This window comes from Amia ocellicauda, chromosome 5 (assembly GCF_036373705.1).
Source record: "Amia ocellicauda isolate fAmiCal2 chromosome 5, fAmiCal2.hap1, whole genome shotgun sequence".
Lineage (NCBI taxonomy): Eukaryota > Metazoa > Chordata > Actinopteri > Amiiformes > Amiidae > Amia > Amia ocellicauda.
This window is the reverse complement of record NC_089854.1, coordinates 44108984-44126084: the sequence shown is the minus strand read 5'-3', so window position 1 is coordinate 44126084 and position 17101 is coordinate 44108984. Positions and strand designations below refer to the sequence as shown.

Below are 17101 nucleotides of genomic sequence, written 5' to 3'. Positions count from 1 at the left end.
TATTGAAAGGGGGCAACTTTCAGAATAGTTGTTGACCTAAACAGCTGACTATGTATGGCTACTGAAAATCCTTTGGCACTATACAAAAATAAAATGAGGAGTAGTGGTGGTGCCATTACTTCATTCCAGGCCCATCTTTCACAAACCATCTGGCCAAAATGTTGGGATAGTGTATTTATTGTGGATGGCTAGGGATCAGAGTAAATTGAACCTCTGCATCATATTTGAATACAATAATTAACCAACTTCAAAATGAATAAAAAATAAAGAGAGGTTCAAATTTGTTTCAGAAAGTCTCCTAAGAAAGTACATTCTGTAATTGTGCATACTTGTTTTGCCCATGTAAGTTGTCTGACCTTGACAGGCATTTATAGTGTTGACACTCCTTGAGAACTGGCATCAGTAGGGCATGACCGCACTCTCATTCTCCCTGGGAATGAGTAACAGACAATATTCCCAGTTCTGAATGGAAAAAAGCTTTAAAGCCCTTTCTGCCCTATGAATGACTCTAGTGTTGCCACACACCCAACAGTAAGGATTGTGACTTCTGACAAGTATGTATCGATCTCTCTCAGTAACCTCTGTTTGTACTCCACAAACTCAAAGAAAGTTTCATACTGAGTTTTATGATGTTTGTCTATGACCCATGACCATGAATAGTTTGTCATGATTATCACATTTCCCTAGAAAGGGTCAGAATATGGATCTGTGGATTTAAATTTTAATTGTTTTATATATTTTCCATATTGTGGGTGTTTTTTGTTTTGTACTGTAATGTACTGTAATGTAACTTCATGAGTAAAGGAACTGAAACCCAAAGGTCTACAATCCTCAATAGCCCTTAAGTTGGCCTAACAGGGTAAGTTAAAATAGGGCAACACTAAACATTTTTACCATCAGGGTAAATTCACTCACTAAGCTACAAGGGTGCTTACAAGGATGAACCTATTATTCGCTTATTTGTGAGTGAAAAGCATGTCTGTACGAGTTAATGGTCAAACCAGAGGTTGAGAAGAATCACAATTGTGTAATTGTGTACTACTTTGTGAAGCTGTAGTTCATTTTGTAGTTGATAAATTTCAGGCAAATTAAAAGGTGACCGGTTTAGAACTTGTAGTCCAGAGGCATAAGCACAATCTTGTAGTCCACCAATAATAGATACATAAACAAAAATTCCTCAGATGTCACGCCTTCCAAGTAATAGACCAAGTAATGATTGCATGGCACCTTCAATTTGGAGAGATTCGGTTTCAATGTGGTGCAGCAACTGCCAGCAACTGGTCTTAAATCTACTGTCTTTTGTGAGCATCATCCCAGGTCCTTCTGTACAGTCTCAAGAGTTATATAACGCTGTGAAGGTGATGATAACAGCCATCTAGCCCCAGCTGCAACACTCCATCACTCTCCATCAGAAATGTCTGCTGTCATGAGGCAAGCACCCAAGCATGCATGACCAATCCTAGACATCTTTTATCAGGCACGCAGTACCCAGCAGCACAGAAAAGAACAATAACTCATGAATAAAAGTATATTAATAGGGATATCAGAAATGGCACAGACAGAGAAAAGGAAAAAAAAAAAAAACAAAAAAAAAAACACGGAGGGCAAACAATGGCCTCTATGACAGACTTATATAACTCAATGCATCAGCAGCAAAGCAGCAGAGTATAACACACACCTGCCCAACGGGAGAAACACTGAAGCAGAACTAATGTGACCTTTTAAGAGCTGGCTGGATGATATTTTCAGTTATTACCCCAGCACATGATGTCCGGTCCGTGACTGTTGGTGGCTATTCCATCGGCCTATTACAGACTGCAATGGTGCATGTGATAATGCAGTGTTAGCACTTTACATCAGGGAGGGTTTAAGCCCATAAGATTGGAAATGTCATTCAATTTTAGAATACTGTAAAAGGAGAACATTTGGGCCTTTTATTCTAGAACACAAGTTCAGGTTTATGCTAAGTGGATAGAAATTCTTGCTACAAAGTCTGACCGAATGAGAGTCAGTTGTGGTATTTTTGCTTTCTGCCAGCTAATATTTCAGGAAAACATACCTAAAATATCTTGACACCCAGACAGACCATAGTGAAGTTATACTAGCTCACCACTGTATTTGGCTAATGTTTTCAATTTGAATACAAAATCACAATGAATGATTAAATTAATATTTTTAATTATAGTTTATATATATATATATATATATATATATATATATACACTCACCTAAAGGATTATTAGGAACACCATACTAATACTGTGTTTGACCCCCTTTCGCCTTCAGAACTGCCTTAATTCTACGTGGCATTGATTCAACAAGGTGCTGAAAGCATTCTTTAGAAATGTTGGCCCATATTGATAGGGTAGCATCTTGCAGTTGATGGAGATTTGTGGGATGCACATCCAGGGCACGAAGCTCCCGTTCCACCACATCCCAAAGATGCTCTATTGGGTTGAGATCTGGTGACTGTGGGGGCCAGTTTAGTACAGTGAACTCATTGTCATGTTCAAGAAACCAATTTGAAATGATTCGACCTTTGTGACATGGTGCATTATCCTGCTGGAAGTAGCCATCAGAGGATGGGTACATGGTGGTCATAAAGGGATGGACATGGTCAGAAACAATGCTCAGGTAGGCCGTGGCATTTAAACGATGCCCAATTGGCACTAAGGGGCCTAAAGTGTGCCAAGAAAACATCCCCCACACCATTACACCACCACCACCAGCCTGCACAGTGGTAACAAGGCATGATGGATCCATGTTCTCATTCTGTTTACGCCAAATTCTGACTCTACCATGTGAATGTCTCAACAGAAATCGAGACTCATCAGACCAGGCAACATTTTTCCAGTCTTCAACTGTCCAATTTTGGTGAGCTTGTGCAAATTGTAGCCTCTTTTTCCTATTTGTAGTGGAGATGAGTGGTACCCGGTGGGGTCTTCTGCTGTTGTAGCCCATCCGCCTCAAGGTTGTACGTGTTGTGGCTTCACAAATTCTTTGCTGCATACCTCGGTTGTAACAAGTGGTTATTTCAGTCAAAGTTGCTCTTCTATCAGCTTGAATCAGTCGGCCCATTCTCCTCTGACCTCTAGCATCAACAAGGCATTTTCGCCCACAGGACTGCCGCATACTGGATGTTTTTCCCTTTTCACACCATTCTTTGTAAACCCTAGAAATGGTTGTGCGTGAAAATCCCAGTAACTGAGCAGATTGTGAAATACTCAGACCGGCCCGTCTGGCACCAACAACCATGCCACGCTCAAAATTGCTTAAATCACCTTTCTTTCCCATTCAGACATTCAGTTTGGAGTTCAGGAGATTGTCTTGACCAGGACCACACCCCTAAATGCATTGAAGCAACTGCCATGTGATTGGTTGGTTAGATAATTGCATTAATGAGAAATTGAACAGGTGTTCCTAATAATCCTTTAGGTGAGTGTATATATATATTAGTTTAATGGACTAGATCATACATTTCCCTGTTTAATACAAAATACGCTATGTTTATATCATGATTTTATGTTTATGTTTTTGTGTAGCTCATTTCCAATGTCTACAATTCGGCCTGTGGAAGAAGGATTTCACGAAACCAAAATGTACTGCACAGCAAACAGGAGAAGCATATGACACCATTAACATCCCTGTTCATCCTGCAAACTGCTTTCCATTATTCACATAAGGCCCTGTCCAAAAAAGCCTACAGTAATTTCGCCATGGAAAGAAAGTATTTACATACACACAAGTACATCATAGCCTACACCTCTCAGCAGGAAGAAATGGGCTCTCTCAAACGTCTAGGGGAACAGAATGACAGGCAACATCCCGTTCCAAAATTCTTCCTTGACCCGTGCCACTCAAAGGTGAAAACCTGGAGCCTGACATCAACTTCAAACAGCTCTGGAATGCTATGTTTGCACAGTAGCTCTGACAAAAGGCATCTGATATACTGCTGTCTAGTCCACAAATTGAGTGCGTTGAGTGCCAATCACTGAAGTCAGAGCTAAAATTAGTGATACCTTCCTTTCCTTGCTGTTGGAGCTCTGTCCACAGGATCTGTGTGGATAAGGCAGGTTAGGCATAGCCTCCCAAACAACTTGTACTGTAGCACTAAGAACTTCTGGACTACAATTAACATTAATACTAAGCCATAAGCAACGGCAGCTTAATGCCTGGCAGATCAGTAAGTGCTAACTTGAAAACCTCTGACTAGAAGAGCCGCAGCTACTGTCTTCCAGCACTAATCTGATGATGCCTTTAAGATAATGATCACTAACCTTCTGTATGAACTCAAGGGTAATTCCATTAAGCATCACTATTATTCCAGTTTCCTTGTTTCTGGTGAAGTCATAGCACAAAAGTAAAAGTAAACTTCTTTAAATTTCATACAATGCGTTTATTGTGCAACTGGTATTGCACGATCTTCTTTGTTAATAATAAGGAAACACACATGCATTCTGGCATAATCTTTCTACTACACAATTTAACAGGAAAATGTGAAGACTGTTCGATCACCTTTGATGAGGCAAAACAATTAAAATATGACCCATCCCAGAGTAATTAATGGACATGACATATGAGTGTTAAAGTGATGAGTACTCAATTTGTTGTCTCAGCTGTACATAAATAAAACATGTTGGCTGTACATTACTGATTTTGCAGTTTTTCTTTTATGTATTGTATATCTGTTTTCTGTATTCGGTAATTTTCATCCACCAGGTCTGAAAATGAGATTGCATATTTTTCACAATTTGAAATGGGCTCCAGGCCTAGATGTACAATCACAGTGACAGTGAATGAAGAAACAGTTTTAGTATAAAAGTAGTGTAGTTTGAGCATTCAAAAAGCTCCCTTGGCAGCAGAAAACAGGGAGAAGTGCTGTTAATTAATTTTGAAGCTAGGACTACAAAGTGCAGGCACCAATACTGTTTGAGGGACTAGCTATTACCTTTCAGTTTTCCACTAGCTAAATACAAAAAGCAGCATGTGTCAGACACTACTATAATTAGGCGGCAATTCAGCATGGAAAATGCTGGCATGATTAGTTTTAGACAATCCACGGGTACGAAATCAAGCTTTGTCTGAGAGGGAAAACAAATACACTTGCTTAACTTGCCTTCAAGTCTTAGGGTGACAGGGTATGGAAGGAAATTAAATGATAAATTTTCAGTCAAAGAATGGAGAATTCACACACCATTTTCATTATTATTATTATTTAAGATAAAGATATTTTCAGATAGAAAATAGAAGCAAGGCATAGACCCACTTCCCACAAAACTTCTGAAATGCACTTAAGGATAAAAGTTATTTTTGTTACTAAAAGTTCAGTTTGTATGAAGAATCTTCCTGGAAAGTTAAACAGCTAGTTTCACAGACCTGGATTAGGACTAATCTTGGACTACCCTACACAAAATAACTTTGGTTAGTCATAGACTAGTACTAATCTGGGTCTGTGAAACCAGCTCAAAGAGTATTAACCGAATCAATCTATATAGCGTCCAAGGATAAATGCACTATACTTCACTGCACTAGGTAGAGTGGTAGCCAAGAAATAATAATTTTTAAAAAATCGAATTAAAATCCAGTGATTCACCAGTAATATTCCTTGGGGGAAAAAGGTTAGAAAAAAAAAAAAAAAAGACCAGTCTGTGGATTTCAACACTTCATTTACCACTGTAGTTACAGGGGAAATACAATTAAAGAGTTTAGATAAATGGTAGGAATAGGAAGGCTATGCATATGCTACACAGAGACAATAAACCTTTCCTAATGCCACTAACTAAAACAGACTTTTAGTTAACCCTTTGCACCTTTGATTTCGACCTATGCTAGGACGAGGAGTCTGTGGATTATGCGACAAATTACAAAACATGCAGAAACGCAAATATGAGCATTCTATATCATCTTCATTGCCTGAAATGTATCCATTACAAATGTGGATAAAAACAAAAACAAAACAGCAATTGCTACAAAGCCACAAATACGTGGGTGTTGCTTGAGCTGGGAAATACTTAGCTATTCCTAGTGCAAGAGGTGTTACTCCCTAGCAGGTTTCATCATGCAGTTAGTACAACCTAACAGATGTAATTGAGCAAAGAGCATTTGCAACAATTCCCTCTAACCTTTATGTCTATATGATGAAGAGTAGGTGCAAAATGGCAACCAGTTAGCACTCTTAATTGTATGGCAAGTCGCCATTTCTCAGGCCTGCCAAATAAATGAGAGACTGCCATCCCCAACAGAAGATAGCAGGACATGGAGCCTCATCTCATGTTATTTTATTATGTCAGCTGAAGAGTTAAAGGAAGAGATATTCATAAGATTTTAACCAATCAAGCAGCAGCCTACTGCAGTGATACATATAAAACCATTAATAAAAGATAGACCAACTCTGTACCACTATAAAAGTATAGTTCTAATACCTTATTTATAAATATTTCTCATTTTAGTCTCCTAACTCAATAAATGGAGGTGTGCATATGTATACACATGTACATCATAATTATAAAATCACCTCCAATCACTGTCAGTCCACTGAATGATTTACACATCACTGGGAATTGCATGGGGTCCGAAGGGCAGAACCTGCTATCATCAGCACCATGGCCAAACCAGTTACACCATTAACCATCATCCACAAACACAGTGGAGAAAAAAAAAAAAAAAAAGTTTCATTTGTCAGCAATCTGAAATCCCTAAGGGAGAGTTAATAAAGACACTTAGATTACATTCCAGACTTTAGCTTGATTTATCTTCACATACATGCATGCATAATTACACATATAGTCATATATGCATATACATTTTATAGTTGGATCAGAGTCACACCTTTCCTGATAAAACTGTATGGGAAAAGTAATCCCCAATACAGCGTTTTTTTTGTAAAGTTGCAAAGACATAAGATGAACTTATGATTTTATGAAGACAAATTTATTCAAATCAATAAAATAAAAAATAAAAAAAACAGCTGAGGTTATTACTGTCCGTAAAGCTAAGCATAAATAAATAAATACATAAATTCTTCTTTTCAGTATTCTGATTCAGTCAGCCAGGAGCTCTGCAGTACAGCTCTTCACAGCAATTAAAACCCTGCATGACTGAGTGAAAAGGGATTTCAGCTCTGGCAGCTATGAAATGTCAAGATATACTTTGAAAATATAAATTCTTTAATATGAGATTTAAATTAGAATTTGTATCAAATGTACAGTTAAGACTGCATATCCAAACTGTTAAATGACATGGCCTTTGCTGCTACTATGCAATATATACAATTTATAATTTTATTTATCTGCATGTTAACAAGCATCTGAATTAGCTTTCATGGGATTAAACTAGGGTATCAATGATATGATAAAATGACAACATAATCTGATTAAATACATGTTTGCGTGAAAGCTTTTTCAGATTGTCCCAATTAAAGATGTACGATAACTTTCAGAAATTGAACGGTGCAAAAGAAAAATATATAAATTGCACAACGAATGTGAATGGTTTGCATATTATTCTAATAAATCAAGCAGTTGCCTACATAAAATCGTGGCTTTTATAAAGTTAGTCCGACATGGATTAAATTAAAACTTTGACCAACCTGACAATCACAGCTTCCAATCCAATACTTGTTAACAGCTTTTTGATTGTTTGAGGCTTCTTGCTTGTGCTGAAAGGAAAGATGCAATCAGATGCTATGTTTATCACTGGCGATTGTTGGATGGGTTTGAGTTTTAGGTTTTAAATTTGATCAATGTCTTAGTCTTCCTTAAACATGAAAGCTGTGATAGAAAGCAGAAGTCTTGTGGGTGAAGGAGAAATATTTAATTACTAACACCAAAAAAAAAAACTAAATCAGGGACCATTATTGAGCACATAAGCTGAGGCTTATCAAGGCAGGGAAGTAAGTACTGACCTTCCAGATGTATGTAAGGGGTACCAATGAAGAAGAAACAGATCTACCCATTAAGTGAAAAATAAAAGCGGCATTTCAATCGAGGGAGCAAATCAAGTCAGAATTACTCTGCATATGACAAGAGCATAAGGACAGATGGCAGCCAGGAAATTAATACATATATATATTTTTTTGTCCTTACTTTAGAGTGGGTACTTATAAGAAACACACACCAATATCAAACTTGGCTGAAGAACTATAACTCAAATCAAAATCAGATCAACAGCCCTGACAAAGTACAATGAATTAAAATAAATGGCTTAAGTACCTCTATGGAAGCTACCATTTAATCTAACCAGATATTAATTCATTTCTTGGATAACATTATGCCTCAAACGGCTAAAACAGCTGAAATCAGCAAGCTGTCACCCGCACATGCTGAGCGCTCGCTACAGCTCAAAACCCTCCTCCCGCTGTATGAACAGCCCCTGCCAGCTAGGCGAGTCATAGCTCCCCCGGCAATTTCACTGGAAATCAGTTCACTATGGTCACAGACCCTTTCAATCCCTCAGCTGCTCTCACTCGGATACCGACCTATTTCCAGGGCCGGACAGAGAAAGTGGGTTGGTGCCTCAAAATGTGTGTGTGTGTAATACAACAGAAATTCAAAGCAATCTCAATGTTGGTGAAGTAATTCACTACGTCAGAATGCCATAAATAACTCATTCTCAAGTTTCACTTCAGCATCCAGTACTACAAACAAGTAGACATACAAAATATTATAGTCAAGAATGGGTTGAATAAACTTACTGTAATACAAATGCCTAGATGTCAAATGGAAGTTTATTGTTTATTATCTTTGATTTCTATACCATTTTTGTTGTTGTTGTTGTGAAACATTTAAATAAAAAAATTAAGTCTATTCCTACTACAGCCACACATATATACTGGTGATAACATTTCCTTAAGTTAAGGTATACAATTTTATACATAACCAGTGCATGATCCGTTGATCAGTGTGGTTGGAGAAGCATGATAAATAGGCTGGGGTTTTGAACTGAAAAGCAAGATTACCAGGTTGTTCCAATTCACCACTAGCTTTGCATTGATATGCTATGGAAAAATGTCCAAAACTTTAGATGTGCAATTTTATCTAAGATTAAACTTCTCAATTTTCAATTTTATTTATTTTCATTACGTAAAAGAAAAGGACAAAACAGAAAATGAATATTATTTTATACGTCTCTGCCACTGTTTGAATGTTATCATTTGAAATATTTCAAAACTATCTGCAGCCATTCACTGTAAACAGAACATGGGAAAGCATGAGTCATGACTGTAAACCTAGGGCAATCTGGAAAAGGCCTACCTTCAGCTAAATAGACTGCAAGAAGAAAGTCAACAACACATAAATTCAAATCCTCTTCCCACTTCTTTGAAATCACATTTTCTGCAGGACTGAACAACTGCAGTCAAATGAAAAACAAGACAATATGCCAAAAGAAACATACAAATTCATGATGCACTTTTCTTTTCACAAATATCTGAATATGCCTCCTGATTCTTTAGGCGAGGATTTGATATTCTCGGTCATTCTCCCTTTGCCAAACATTAAGACTACTTCACAAGAAAGACTGCCACAGTGAACCACAAGATCTGATTGGGTTTATTTAGTTGAAGAGTTTGGTTTCAGATATAATGCAGTAATAACCAAAATAAAAGATTATTAATTATAAAAGATTAGAAGTCCATTTCTTCAAAGTTTGAAAAAACAAGAACTCATCTGCCTACCCAAATGAATGTGTTTTTTTTAAATCTCCTGTAATGGATGGTCAGCACAGCACAACTTCAGGGTCATTCAGGTACAAAGGGCCTCTTTTACAATTCTTCACACAAACAGGGCTACTGTGTTACAATGAACTAAAGTTTCCTGTTTTCTAAGCTGGATATTGATAAGGGGAAATGCTTTTCACTGCAGCCCTGATGGCTTCCCATACTGACTCTGGCTGTGGCATCATTAGGAGCAGTACTGTTTACAAACAGTACTGCCTGAAGTCTTATGAGAGGGTCCCCCCCAGGCCCCACTAATCATCTGTGAAATTAACCAAACAATTAATGAAATGGTGTTCCTTGAAATCTGGAGTTAGCCATCGTTTTTCCATAACTATGGCAGTGAAGGAAACCATAGCAAAAGGGTCACATCATTTTCAGTTGATCGCCTTCAATACAAAAACCAGGAAGAACCCTCAAGACCCACGATGCCACCGATATCCCTATTTCTGAATAAATTTAAAAAAGGATTTGTACAGATAACGAGACACCTACCAAAAATACACGAGAGGCACCATATTCATGCAAAATTCCTAAGCTTAAAATCTGTGTTTTATTCTGTAAAATGGCAACATGATAATAGAAGGGTAATTTTCAAGCAAAGGCAACAAACAAAACCTTGTTAGGAGTATTGACTGGACAGACAAAAAGTGAATCGTACCCTGGATTCCCCTCCCTTAGGATTGCACTACACACAGATAATCAGCCATAGAAGGGGATTTAAATAAATAGCCTTCTGACCTACAGGTGGCTCTTCTGCCTGTTAATACCATCTGGTTTGTATTTCTCATAGAATTCCCTTCTGTTGGGAAATACATTAATAGCATTTTTAGGAGGCAATATGTTTCTAAACCTTTAACCCCAGCTTGTCTGAAAACCAGAAGACACACGTGGCTGTAGATGCGTCAACTCCATTATTATTTTAACAAATGCAGGAAAGTCCAACCATTATATATTTTTCCTGCTCACTTTCTTCCTCTTGGAAAGGAAAGACCACTTCGCAAAGGCACAGAACCTGGACTACAAGAGTCCCACTGCATAGCCTTGATCTGGGAGTCATTAAGGCTGTAGAAAAAAACAAAACACTTCCAGGAAACAAAAAGCTGTATTAAAAAGTTAGTTAATTTGGCCTCCAGCACTGCATACTGGGACACTCTGTGAAGCCGAAAGCCAGAGAAAACTTTAATGTAGGAGTGAGGCGATTTACTGTGGAAGTCCTTAACACTCGCAGAGTTAACGATTTATAGACTTCTCTAAGCAGAAACTGGTTGGGGGGAGATGCAGAACTACAGAGAAGCCCATCACATTCATTGTGAGTACATAACCTACTATAACCTCTCATAGATTGTGTGGCAGGGAGACTCCACTAAACTATGTGAAATGCATCCTTTGAGAAAAAACAAACATGGTTCTGGATTGTCCAAACATGGTGTGACTTAAATGTGTTGGCCAATGACACACTGTTGAATAAAGCTCTAGCAATCCTGTTCATTGCTTGACTATCACTACATCAAAACCAGGAGGAAATCTTTTGTATTTCCATTTTACTCAAGTATAAATACACTGAAACCAGTGGTTTATGGTTTTAGTTTTTTTTCCTTAAGGGTTTACACTGCTGTCCATGTGGAGCACAGAGCAGAAGATTAATTCAGACACATCTTTCAGACATATGAAAGTACTTAGTTTATACCCTCTACTCCTAGATAATCCAGGCTGCCCACTAAAAATTGCATAGTCCCTGTAGGAAAATAAACTAACAACCAATCAGTATTATTGTAAGTTTATTGGCAATACATTAGTAAAATTGAACATATTCAATTATTGCTGGGATTAATTGCCTCTTAAAGTGGCATAAAGAAGACCTTGCAAATGATAAAAGCCACTTAATCTACTGAAGTAACAGAGATGGGATTTAAATTTAACAATGCAGGTTTCTTCTTACAAAAAGCATACATGAACTTTGAACCTTGTGTGTCCTGGGATTCTTCAATTTAGCTGTTGCTAATCCCATTGGAAAATAAATAAACATACCAACTGTAGGTTTTAGAAAAATATTGCAATGTGCAATAAGATTGAATATTGACAATATACAATCATACATTTTAAATGTATTTATATGAAAATATACTTCAGCAAACACTGTACTGTATTTCACGTCAACTTGTTCCTGAAATATCCGTACACATGTACACACACACGTACACACTTTCAAAATGCATTTCAATATTTTGGAGGCATATCTATCTATACTGCAGATTATTTATTAAAGTATTTATTTCTCTGTAGAAACAATGCAGCTATAAGTTCCTCGGGGGTGATCCCCAGCCATCATCCATCCAGTCTAATAAGAGGCTAGAAGGCATTGCATGCTTAACATTGTATGCATTGTTTATTCCATAACAAAAAAAAAAAAAAAAACAGACTTCATCGAATATCCAGGCATGTTGCCAATATCTTGAGGATTTATTTTAGCTTCTTAAATCAAAACTTAATCAAGTCTGGCCAGAAACTGAACTCACAACCTCCCACACCCAGGCAATCTATTGTTCATAACATAAGAAAACATTTCAGTTCCCTGACATAATAAAAATGTCTTCATGCCATTTGTGCTGTTCCGTACAGCCCTGTAAGTGACTGTAACAGTGCCTTGTAAAGCAGTTATTCAAACATGTAATAACTCTAATGTACATAATCTTTAAAAATATAAATTATGTATAGAATAGGTAGTGCATATGTAAACAGATTTATACTTTATAAATGGACAAATGCACAGATCCCACACTCATTTATCTTGAACTGCAGAACTGTTCATTTCATTCACATTCACTTACATAACTTACTCCATGTATGTTATCCATTTTAGCTACTACACCAGAAAACCAATACCAAGCTCTTACCAAGTTCACAGAGCAGGGACCACCTCGGCTTATATTTCCATTGAGAAGGTCTTATTTAATGTTTCATTAAGTGTGTATCCTGAGAAGAAGCAGGGATTCAACTTAAGTGGCTTCTTCCCACCAGGAATTTGAGAGTAGTATGGTTCCAGGTGTTAAAGTTCTACCACCTCCCAAAAAAATAACAGAAACTCCTCGTACATTTTTGACCTGTATCATGTCATTATTTGTTTCACTTACTAGGCCTAAACTTTGGAGGTTTTTCAATTACGCAAACATTACTGAGACCATCTTGTGAAGCAGAAAGAGACTGGGTTATTGTTATGAGTCATTCCTGCCCTCCCTTCTGACAGCACACAGTTCACATGTGGCATGAAATGGGAAGTGGCATAAAGTAACACAGGCTTCCCCTACTTCACAAGATCTGTTGTGAGGGACGTTTAGAGAGCGAGAGGGGCTCAGCTGTGCTAGATTTGTTAATCACTTTAAGTATGATTCACAACATGAACAAATTAACAAATGACACAGGCTCTGAAAAAAAGAAAAACGTAGCATAAACAATTAGCTTGTATTTATTTGATTGGGGTGCGCAGTCATACAGACTTTATCCATACTGTACGGGAGTAAAGATAATCATACAGATGATTGCTGCAACAAAATCTGCCAATAGAAATATGTAACCTTCCAAGTCAAAAACAACTAAGTGAAGTTTAACAAATGCTACAAAAAGAAGATCTTTGAGCACTGGATTCTATTTCAATTTCCTTCCTTTCAATATTTAAAAAAACTTTTATACTTATAAAGAAAGTCAGTGTTTAAAAGTGAAAACCAATAGGTCAACTTCTAAAATTACTAAAGTTCTGCCTTAGCACTATTAGAAATATTCTTTGTTGTTGAATTCTTCATCACATGAAAGGAATGGTTTTCAGCTACCAAAACCACTGTCTAAGCAGTTTTTTTTACAAACAGTATAATACTACATTCAAAGTACATTTCAGTTGTTCATAAATCAAGGAAGAAAGTTAAAGGCAAACTGTGCAACTTCACTTACACTCCATGAATGTATTTTCACTTTGCAGTATTTAATAGCTGAAACTGACACCTCTACACATGGTCATGATCAAACACTTGGTCACTCTGAATTTCAAACGATAAAATTCACTCTTGCCCATTTTAATACTAAATGTCTGTGCATATAAAACACAGCATTAACAAGATGCAAATGCTAAAGCAAAACATGTAGCTGTACCACTACAGGTGTCGAAATTCCATTGTACTGCACAGCCCTGTAATTAGCTCTATAATTTACAGAATGTAGGCCTATTTGGCACAACACGTGCCTCCAGTACTGGTGAGGTCACTGATTCAATCACCCTTACTATAAAGGGCTGAACTTCAAGCTCAGCGGCAAGACAGGGACCAGTGGAGGAGCTGAGGTGTTTCTGCGATTACAAATGCAAGGTCACTGCAGCTTTACAAGTAGTATTTCTCACATCACTCCAGAGAAATCCTGCCCGAGTCAAAGCATTGATGTATTTTTATTTAAGCATTAGGCTGGAAGTCATAGGAAGACAACCTTAATATACTTAGTGCATGAAGAGATGTCCAACGTCAGCATTAACAATAGAGTCCCAGGCTAATAAATACAAACTGATTGTAGACTGGTGCCAGCAGAGCACTACACTGCATGAGTAATTGCAACAGCAGAATAATAATGCAGTACTTACCTGTATCTCTACAAAAGGGCCACAAGGCTAAAGTGTGAATTTAGGTCTTTACTGGTAGCAAAAATGAAACTCAGACCATTTGTTTTGGGCTAAAACTTTTTTATTTTTATATATATATCACACACAATGATAATGAGTCATGCTTGCCAGATTATTCTTGCAATTCCTCCAAAGAAAAACTGAATTTAGCAGTTTGCGTTTTTAATTTGGTGGGTTAGCGGTCAGTTTTGACTGAACCCTATATTTAATGTCTTTCATTCAGCAAATGGGTCTTGGAAAGTGCAGAATGAACAAACATGTGTTTATTTGTTCCGCTGCTATCTTGTTTGAACAACAGTGCACTTGTGATAGGAATCTAGAAGGAAAACCACAATGTGCTGGCACTGCGGTGCCCTTTCATTTTATCACCACACAGGTCCTTCAAAATTAACATTGGCTATTGTTCATTATCAGAGAAGACAACAGCTTCTATTAAGGGGAGGAAAGATTATATATTGGTGTCTGTATAAAGGGAAATGATTGTTTTTTTTTCCCCCACATGCTGATAACCTATAAAGCTGGGGTGTGAGTTAGCACAACTCTTAACTCTCATCTAGATTAAAGCCTCTGCAGCCAAAACCGCAAAAAGCAAAACCTTTTTATAGAAGTCACTGCTAAAACTAAAACAATCAATAGTATCTTCAGCTAAAACTCTTCCTGTTTTTTTATTTTTAAAGCAAAGGAGTTTCCCTTCAATTACACTGCCAACAGTGCTAAATGTAATTGCTACCACTTTAACCACATTTAATTTAATCCAGTACTTTGAGGAAGGTTTACACGCTTCTTTCATTTAGTGTTCCTCACCTCTGTGTGGTCTCTGGATGAGCACCATGTCAACGCACTAGCAGAGAGCACAATCATTTGTATAACAAAAACACAATTATATAATTAATTCCAAAACAAACAATAAAATAGTTCCACTTTTTCCAAACAAATAAAGGAAAAGGTAATTGAATGTGCTATGTAGTTAGGAGTATTCTATAGGTCAACAATCTTTGAATTCCTGATGGAAGAAAGGAGGTGAAGTAAGAGAGTGTTGGAATGCTGTAGGAGGTTATGGTGTTGACTCTCTTCTGTGAAATAAAAGATGATAAAGAAGTCCAATAATAGCGATAGAATGTTCATTGTCACATTTAGACATTCCACAGGGCTCAATATCAAAGGAATAGTCTTTGTGCATGTTTCTATGGGCACTGATAGCATCAAAAATCTGCATTCCAATCCAGCCAATGGTCTTTGGATCTTTTTGGGGGGCTATTTCGGTTTGAAGATAAAGCAGGTAGGGATTCACAAATGCTGATTAGCACTTCATCTATGACTCTCTAGTGTTGTTCATCATATTCTGTGAACTTTATCGTTGTATCAACAGTTGAATCCTACAGAGATCCTTCTGAATAGGGGTCTTCTCATTTTCAAACTTTAAAATAAAAAAAATCTCTGTCAATTCTGAATGACGGATGCATACACTGATCTAGAAATTATAATATACATTTTTATTTTATTTAAATTAAACTGCTAAAGAAAAAATTTACCCCAGGCATATGCTTCAGGTGTTGTTCCAGGAAATAGTTAAATACATGACTCTCTCAGCAAAAGTAATAATTATTTGTTATGCTAAAGCAATAACACTCTCTACGGTCCCATTTACTATCATAGCAAATGAATGTACACAGTGCAGACCATAAGCAGTAGAACGAAAGAAGAATCAGTCTGGGAAGTTTACAGTGCATAATCTAGACCCAGCTAATCATTTGATGAAATGTGTGTGAGGTCAGGACCTTTAAAGATTTTAATCTGGAGCCATGTTTAGAAATTGGGACTGAGACATTCAAAACAAGGGCTGCAACCTCAGGCTCCCTGCTGTCTGTCACTGTGGGACAGAGTGGCCGGACAAGCTGAACACCCTCGTATATCTAGCCCATCAAGAACACAGCAGAGTGGCAGCTGTGTGGCACACCTAGCCTTGTTGGACTTTACACTCTGTGGACTTGGGTTCAGATCCCAGTTTATTAATAATGTGAAATCCGTTTAGCTTGCACAGATTAGTCCCAAATAGACACTGACATACTAACAATTTGACACCATTCGGAGGTCTTGCCTGCAGGAGTCGGCATAATGACTGACAGATCGAAACTGGCGAATTCATGCAGTATTATATCGCAAAGTCCTGATACTACCGTCCTGTCAGCACTTTACCCACCTGGAGCCTGTGTCACTCTCCCCTCGCCTTTCACAGAGCATTCATTTTTAATAGAGGAGGAGAAATCTCATGCCACAGAAAGGTTCAGCAAATTTTGAACCCTGCCCAGCCACTAAATTGCCAGGTTTATATTGCACTAGATGACATGCGAGTTAGTCAGGAATGGTGAAGCCCATGAATAGCATACGAATCGTACTTTTAAAATGCAAAATACATTTGATAACTACCTTGAACCTATTATTAACTGACCTCCTTCAACAGCAAACAATTGTGTTTCTTTTCTTTCAATATATATTGGCCCTAGCTGAATGATGTCATAGATATTAACTCCAGGCATAAGCTATCCATTGAGGCATGTTTTCCACATCACAATGATAAATAAATAAATAACAATTGCCCTTCTAATGCACCTAATGACAAGCCTTCGATGTAAACCGAGTGAAACCTCTACAGGTAATTTAGCCAACATGTTCCATTCCAGAGCCTAAACTCCATTAGATTAGTTTCAATTTAAAACTCATTTCACAGC

The 17101-nt window shown here is 37.4% G+C and overlaps 1 protein-coding gene across 2 annotated transcripts in view; it reads right to left on the bottom strand.

The window, feature by feature from the left end:
* Window positions 1-17101, bottom strand: part of rassf8b (Ras association domain family member 8b) — a 57048-nt gene that overhangs the window by 36419 nt on the left and 3528 nt on the right. Inside the window, exon 2 of one of the 2 annotated variants that reach the window (XM_066705376.1) lies at window positions 7589-7657. The exons of the other annotated variant lie outside the window; for it this stretch is intronic. The gene's annotated coding sequence lies outside the window, so the exon portion shown is untranslated. The remainder of the gene's footprint in view (window positions 1-7588; window positions 7658-17101) is intronic. 2 annotated transcript variants of the gene reach the window in all.